Source organism: Elaeis guineensis, chromosome 13 (assembly GCF_000442705.2).
Source record: "Elaeis guineensis isolate ETL-2024a chromosome 13, EG11, whole genome shotgun sequence".
Taxonomy (NCBI): domain Eukaryota; kingdom Viridiplantae; phylum Streptophyta; class Magnoliopsida; order Arecales; family Arecaceae; genus Elaeis; species Elaeis guineensis.
Window position 1 is genome coordinate 73558817 of NC_026005.2, and position 8884 is coordinate 73567700.

Consider the following 8884-nt stretch of genomic DNA (forward strand, 5'->3'; position numbering starts at 1 on the left):
ATCTAATTTAATTGGACTTGATTTTATCGAGATTAAATCAGATTAATTATCCAAGTTAGACTTGGACCTAAATCCTAATTAGATTAGGATTAGCAGCCTTTTTGAATTTAGTTCGAATAGGATTTGAATTGAATTCAAATCTAAACCAAACTTGATTTGGTATATTTAGCCATATTTTTCTGATATTCTCTCACCTATTGGCCGACCAAGATGGAGGAGGGGTCCCGTTGGGCGTGCGGCATAAGGAGAGAGTTGCAAGTTGGCGCCTCTCCTATTTTCTTTAGGAATCTTCATGGTTTAGAAAGTTTGGATTTGATTCAAACTTGAAGAGTCTTATTCCTAACCCATGAAGGTATTTGATTTGATCTAAGACCTCATATCTATTTAAGGAGGGGTGTAGAGAAGGAAGAAAGCAAATAATCAAACAATCAATCAAGGAGTCTCCTCCCCTTGGGCATCCCCTCTTCCTTGGGCGTGTTCTCCCCTTGGGCATCCCATCTCTTTCATGTGGTGGCATGTGGAGTTCTCCAAGGCACCAAGAACAGATTTCAAAGCTCTCTCCTCCTTTCCTTCTAAAGAAAATCTTCATCTCTCTCTCTTACGTTGCTTGGCATGCGAGCGAAGTAGAGGGTCTGGATATCCAAATCTCGTGAAGCAACGATCTTTAGGAGTCAATTAACCTCGATCATCTTTCTGCTGTGCATCGAGATAATTTTCATAAGAGTTATGAAATATTTTTAATTCTAATCTATTCAATTTTTTCTTCTGACCATGCGATACAGATCGCATGTTTCCTTCAAATGCTTACTTCACATGCCTTCTCTCTGAGACTTGTTCTATGCGAACTGGAACATATCTCCTCTACAAGACTCTGAGCAATTCTGACTCCATCTCTGAATCCTACCTTCCATATGGCATCCTCTGGACTTCTACTCTTTATTCTCTTACTCTAATCTACCTTACTTTATACTTAGCTCCGCTATTAGATTCTTTGAGAAAGCTCAGGCTTCTTCTATTTGCTTCTGCAGAAGATTGATTTAGACATCGAAAGGCCAACCACTAGGAAACCCCCTAGCATGAGAATTTTTCTATCTTTGATGATTTTGTAGGATCCAACTTATATGATCGATTGAGGATAAATGCCAGAATCCAACCTAGAAGTCTCGCATGGTCATCCTGTGACTATTTTTTTCTCTCTCTCCGACTCCAGCTCAGCAGCTTAAGACAGCTCGACTCCTCAGTGGTAACACTATGCAACCCAAACAGCTGTAGATCCATAAATAAATTTGATTTAATAATATTTTAAAATTAATTTAAAAAATAATATTTAAAAAAATCTCAAAAGCCTCTAGGATGGGATTTAGTCTGTACACCATCCCTCGACTCCAGCCTCGTTGAGTGCTCGGCTGCCTTTGATCTGGGTATTCCTATCACGTGTTCCTTAGGGATTCGGAGGGTCAGTTGAAAATAGAATAAAAAATATTGAAAGAAAAAATATTGAAAAAAAAAATCAAATTAATGTTGAACAGTGTTTCTTACTATCTGCTTTAATAGAAAAGACATCGGAACAGTCAATAGGGTGTTTTTTAGGAGTTGAATAAAAAATTCAAAGCGAAAGAATATTTAATCCAATGATAAGAGACAATGTAGGGATTCAAAATAGAATTAATGTTGATGTGTATTTTTAACCTTGATTAATAGGCCATTTAGAATCAAATTAATGCTTATCAATTGCTGTCGGATTTAAGTGGGGATTCAAGATATCAGGTTGGAAGGGATAGTTCAGATATGATAGAGATCGAGAAGCGACAGGGTGTAGGGGGGATGCTTGACAGCCATTGGTCATTTTAGCATGACTCAATCATGTATAAAATGGGATCAAGTATGTCAATTCGGTAACCGAAAAAAAAAAAAAGCAAATGAGGTGATGTGAAAGAATTAAAAAAAAAAAAAATGGTGATATAGGTTTTCTTGTTAATATCATTTAATGTCCCTAGGATGTTTGAAGAATTAGCTAAAAATAAAATAAAAAATATTAAATAAAAAATATTAAAAAAATAATTAAATTAATACTGATCAGTGCCTCTTACCATCCAGTTTAACAGGGGAGGCAGCGGAACAGTCAACAGGATACTTTCTAGGCGCTAAATAAAAAATTTAAAGTCAAAAAAAATATTCAATCCGACGATAAAAAATGCTGTTGGGATACAGAATCGATTAATAGTTTAATCAGATAAAAAATTTATTTAATCCAATTTATTTTTATTTTAATAATAATTAATTTTGTAACTGGCAAGTCAATCTAGACAAATAATGATTATTATTTTTGAAATTACAATTACGATATTTTAAAAATTAATTTTTTTTAAAAAAATAATATTTTTTTTTAAAAATCGATTTCTAGTGGCATTACAATTATTGTAATAAAATAATTTTTTGATAACAAAATGTATGCGTCAGCATAAGAATCTAAACACAGAAAAGCATTTGTTCCAAGACCATCACGTCAATCAAGTGCTCGTGAAGAACGTGCTTGTTAGCCTCCTGGTGCCTCCACGATAGATCTTATCAGACCTTGGCTGCTGGATGAAAAGGAATCGCATCGTACAGCAAATGTAATCTTTCTATATACATTACACTTGTCAATTCAGTGGAACAGACTGTTTTGTTTAACTAGCAGGCGTTCTATGATGAGTAATGACATAACAAAAAACCACTCTTACTATTTCAGCAAATATGTTCGGAAAAAAAAAGAAAATAAAATAAAGTTAGGCTCTGAGTAAACACTTTTAACTTTATTCTATCACAATTATATCTTATTCAAGCCCATACTAATGTTAAACGGGCCTTTAACGGTATTCTGAATCATGCTTATCTTTCTTACTATCTTTTTTTTAGTCAAAATATAGTTTTTTTCTAATAGATTTTTTTGACTTTCTGATAAAATCAAAACAGCTTTCTGATATTTTTATCAAACACCACTGTATTACTTCAAAGTATTTTCTGACATTCTAAAAGCTTAGCTAAACAGGATCTTATTCTACCAAAATGAGAGCCTCGGCTCCTAAGCAATTCGATGGAAGCTTTGCTAGCGTGACCTATTATGGTGATATTCTCGAATTAATACCATCATGTCAATGTATACCCATTAATGTGCAGAGGACTTATACATAAAAGATGAAAAATAATATAAAATAGAGAGATACAGAGAGAAGATACCTCACCTTAGATGTGGAGGTATCTAAATGACTCAACAATTTGACTAAACTGCCATCTTCTATAAATCAAGTGATCTAACTTTTCTATGAGGTTTTTCTATAGAAGAATTAATTTTTTGAAATAGCACCGGCTAAAAAAGAGCCCGATCAAGCTTGAGAAGTAAGACTTCCACTATTAAGAGGAGAAATTTTGTCATCATTATTTGTTTCAACTGCCAAAAATGCATAATTTAGAACAATAATTGAATTTTTCTGCACAACTTTCTTCCAATCTCATGCTTTTGGTTATCAAATCATGGCTAATAATTAAAGAGGTTCTAGTAAGATTATAAAATCTACATACATTACTGCTTTCTGAATAGCGCATAAATATGCACTTAACAAACTTATCATCTAATTTCTCTCTTTTTTTAAGAGGAAATGTAGATATAGATAGGAAAACCAAGGACTTTGAAGTGTTTTACCTTTGGCTTCCATCTTGTCAATGCTTCATACAACATAATATCTTCTAAAGATTGATTTGGGGTACATGTTTAAGGTATAGCTTGCTGGACACTCCCTCCACCTAAAATTTTTGTTAAGAAGTCTTTTAGCTTTTGGGATATTTTTTGTCCTCTTCACTAAACTCCTGGTTTTGTTTTCTATCACACCATTGATCTGTTGAGATAAATAGTTGGTTGTCAATTGTTTTCATGTACTATTAGCTTCACAAAATTTTTCAAAATTATTAGATACAAATTCTCCTCCTTCGTTAATGAGAAGAGTTTTATTTAGGTCGACACTTTCATTCTTTGCTAATATTTTTAAATTTTCAAAACTTATAAAATATTTCATATTTTCTTCTCAAGTCATCCAACCGAAACCATCCACAAATAAAGCAAAATGAAGATTTTTTAATTAGATGATGGCATATGCATCGAACCACACACATCTGCATGGACTAAGGCAAGAAACATTGAGCCCTCTAATTAATTCTCTTTAAAAAACTTTCGATGATGCTTCCTTATATACATCAATCACAAATCATATCATCATGTTAAATTAAAGGAAATCCTTCTACCGAATCTTTTTGATGCAAGAGATAATTAAGCCCTTTAAAATTATGACATCCACATAAAGTATCATAACTACTTATTATCCAAAAATAGTTTTGTAGAAAACAATAAAACAAAAAATTTCGTAGAAACTTTAAGCAAAAGATGCTTCCTACTTCTTTCTCATCAATAAGATAATTTGAATCTTCAAAATTAAGAGAACATCCTTCACTTTAAATTGGCCTACACTAGACAAATTTGAATCCAATCTAGGAATGTAAAGCATATTATGAATTTTATTAATATTAGAGATTTTTTTTTAATTGTATCTTTTGCATATACCTCTCTTACAAAGCCATCACCTATCTTCACATAGCTCTTCATGGATCTGTCTAGATCAACAAATAGGTCTGATTTTTCTATCATATGGTTACTATAACTATCCTTGTACCAAATATTGTTAGAATTTTCTTTCATAGGTAGACAATCAAAAAGTAAATTTTCAAAATTTTCTAACTCTTTCTTTTCCTTCAATAAATTTACTGCTATTAACAAAACTTTTCGATACAGTCAAATCTCTTGTAATAATGGCACTGAATATTTTTTTGGATTGAGTTTGATTATTATCTTTTTGATTTTTTTGATTTTGACCATTTTGACTCCTTCATTCCTCTAATTGAAGCCGCCAAAACTACCTCTGCCTCTTCGTTCATAGCCACAGCCACATCTTTGGCTTTTGAAGTTTTGTTTAGATTGCTTATTCACATAATTTTTTTCTTTAATTTAGATAGATTCAATTTAAATTATAAAATATCTTCAAAAAAATTTTTTCAAAAACTATTTAGTCTATTCTCATATGATTGTAAAGAACCAAACAATTTACTAATAAAAAATTTATCCATGTCTTTAAGTTATTCATAACAACAATAATATGGTCATATTTTTTATTTAAATTTTTAATAATTTTTTTGACTATATTTAACTTTGACTACATGCACGCGCTGGTTAACGGTCTCCATAACTCTTCAAAAGAAAATATGCACAAATTCATCATCTTGCATAAACAAATGCTCGGATTAAAATTAATTTGTGATGAACATATTGGACTTGACGTAATAAAATTAAATTAAAAAAAATTGAATGATGTGTTAAAATTGAAAAAGATGCAAAAATAAAAAATTTTAATACCCACTGAGCTTGATTTATTTCATATCATTTCTGTATTATTGTTGTTATTTTTCATATTATTTTCAAAAATTTTACATCATTTCCATAAGAGCAACTTTATTGGCAAAAGTTGATGCTGTCTTATTTGGTAGACAAAAATTTGGTGCTATTTGGCGGCAGATCAATATTATAATATTTTATAAAGTAGATATATTTGTTTGAATAAAAAAATTAAAATTAAAAAAAAATAAAAATATAAAATTTTTTAGATAATTGAGCTATATTATTATTTGCAGCATCCTATAATCACATCACGCCAATGCTGCGCAACTGTAGTTGCACATGTGAAAAAGTTTATGCTGAGAAGACAAGATTAATTTGTGATGAATATATTGGACTTGATGTAATAAAATTAATTTAAAAAAAAATAAATGATGTGTTAAAATTGAAAAAATGTAAAAATAAAAAAATTTAATATTCACTGAGCTTGATTTATTTCATATCATTTCTGTATTATTGTTGTTATTTTTTATATTATTTTCAAAAATTTTACATCATTTTCATAAAAGTAACTTTATTGGCAAAAGTTGATGCTGCCTTATTTGGTAGACAAAAATTTGGTGCTATTTGGCAGCAGATCAATATTATAATATTTTATAAAGTAAATATATTTGTTTGAATAAAAAAAATTAAAATTAAAAAAATATAAAAATATGAGATTTTTTAGATAATTGAGCCATATTATTATTTGCAGCATCCTATAATCGCATCACGCCAATGCTGCCCAACTACTGTAGTTGCGCATGTGAAAAAGTTTATGCTGAGAAGACAAGATCTCTTTTACCCACACCCACCAACCCCCCCCCCCCCCCCCCCCCCAAAAAAAAGAAAAAGAAAAAGACAAGATCTCAAAGAGCCAATTTTCCAAAATATCCTTATATTCTGATGTCTGAGATCTACAACATTTTTTTTCAAATCTTTTCTGAATTACCCCCGTGGCCATGTCTAGTCCGTACAGGAAATACATCCAAAAGGCCACAGATTATTTTATTTACCCCCGAAAACAAACCCAGGATGCCTGTCGGATCCGGTGCTCCGCCGATGACATCAAATCCAAGCCCGCCACGTAGACGACCCAGGTAACATTAAAACGCTCCGGCGGTGCAGCCGGGACAAGCTTCTACGGGGATTTCAGGTTGTTCGCGGCCTCATCGGACGGCGGAGGTGGCGGTGGCGGTGTCTCCTTCAGCGGAGGCGGCGGGGGGGTCTCCTTCATCGGGGGTTGCCGAGGTGTCTCTTCCACTGGCGGCGGCGGTGCGATCTCCTCCACCGGCATCAGTGGCGGCGGCCGGTCCTCCAGCAGCGGGGGCAGCTCCACGTGGCTGCCGGCCACGAAGTCCAGAATGTCGCTCCCCACCGCGCCGGCGGTGGCTTCCGACGGCTTCTGCGAGTAGCGGGCAATGATCGGAACGATCGAGAGGACTAGGGCAGTGGATATCAGTAGGGGAGCGAAAAAGCCGAGCATGGTTTGGAAACTGGGGAGGATGCGCGGTATGCCGACGGCGGCGGCGACGGCGAGGGCGGCGGCGAGGAGGTGGTACCGCCACTTATGAAGGGTTTCCGGGATTGCCATCGGAGAGAAAAAGCCCCACGCCCTTTTTTTTTTTTTTTTTTGTAACCCACAGATCTAGGGTTAGGTTTGATGAAATGAAAGCGATGGGAGGTATATATACGGAGATTTAGTTTAATTTATTTGCAGTCACACTCAAAGAGATTCCTACTGCTTTATGACAGGAATTTGTCCTGTTCTTAGCCTTTTTGGAGGTTGGGAGGGAGCGGTAGGATTCCCTCTTCCTTGTGTAATGTTATTATTTTCAATATATAAATATATATTTCTTAAGCGTTTGAGGATGCTTTTTAACATTTTTTTCTAAGAGAATATTTTCCAATATGCTATGTCGGTTCGTTCTGAGCAATGCTTTAATGCTTACAAATGTGCTCCAAGAATGATACTCCTTCACTGATAAATAAGGAATCTACATGGAGGGTGTTGTTTTTAATCTCGGACATGCGGGACTCGGATGTGCATAGAAATTCTATTTGAATTTTATAAGCATCATAAAGAATTTTTGATATGGTGCTTGAGGTTAGAAAGACCTGCTTAGCTTTTCTATGCTTGATGTTGTATCACGGGATCGGCAAATGCAAATCTAGATGTTGTATTATTAAAAGAAAAATAGTTTTACCTTCTACCTTCACCTTCACCTTCACCCCATGGCTTCATGACCTTTCTATCCACTCCTTCCATCTGCCTAATTTCCATAATACTTTTAGGAGGCTCCATTTTCTCATTCCAATTTGGAAAGAATCCTTTTAATAGAAAAGCTATTATCCTTCATCTTCAAGCTGCCAAAATGAAAGTACTTTATTTATAAAATTTTATTATTATAAAGAGATCGGAAATGGTTGTGCACAAAATTGTTTTCGATTTTTTGTGATGCTGACAAAGGTTGTCCAATATGATGTTTGGAAGTTAGAATGGCACACATTATTTTACATGCTTGATGGCATATTGACCGACTAATGCAAAGATAGGTATGTGCAGTTGAGGAAAAAAAAAAATTCTGCTTTCAGTTGGGCAACCAAAACAAATTGTTTCATGCCCTTCCTTCTTCCCTCTCTTTTTGTAGTCTATAATGCTTGTAGAAGCAACCATCTTCTTAATTCTACTTGGAAAGAAATTACTTCTTTTTTTTTTTCTTTCTTTTAAGAGAAAAATATTATACCTTTTAGAAACTAAAATTCATGATCCATGATTACAAATTTGCAAGGCTTGATTCTTCATGTTCTATTGCTCGCATTAGGAAGGTTTAAATCATAATTTTCTATTTTCTCGACCGAGTTAGCATCTTCTCTTATCCATGAGAGAGAGAGAGAGATTTCTTGGTATCGAAATCCTCTCAATTTGTTTCACATTTAACTCTATGCACTTATTTTGTTAAGAACATGCAACAATTAAGATGTTTATGGACTTTCTAGAATTCTTAGCGTGGATCGGAGGTAGTGACATGTTGCCCTAGAAAATAGTAACATTATCTAGGGCATCAAAACTTATAGCAAACCCCCAACTTAATGTTAATCCAACTATTGTGATAGCAATAGATGGTGATTTGGGGCATTTCTATTCTACCTTGTCCATTACTATTTAAATGAAAATAATCATTAAAATATTTTTAATTTTAAAAAAAGAGAGAGAAAAAATTGGAAAACCCTATGAGTCGAGGTCTGGCTATTCTAGGCTGTTAGTCCCGTGAACCCAAGTCTGGCCTCAGCATTTCTAAGGTGACTAGAGTTGCCTCTCTCTATTTTTTATTGAAAGGAATCTAACCCATTGCATGATTATATTCTTACATTCTAAAAATGTTTGTTTATCTCATCCTCTCCTATGCTGACCGGCCTGTCCAT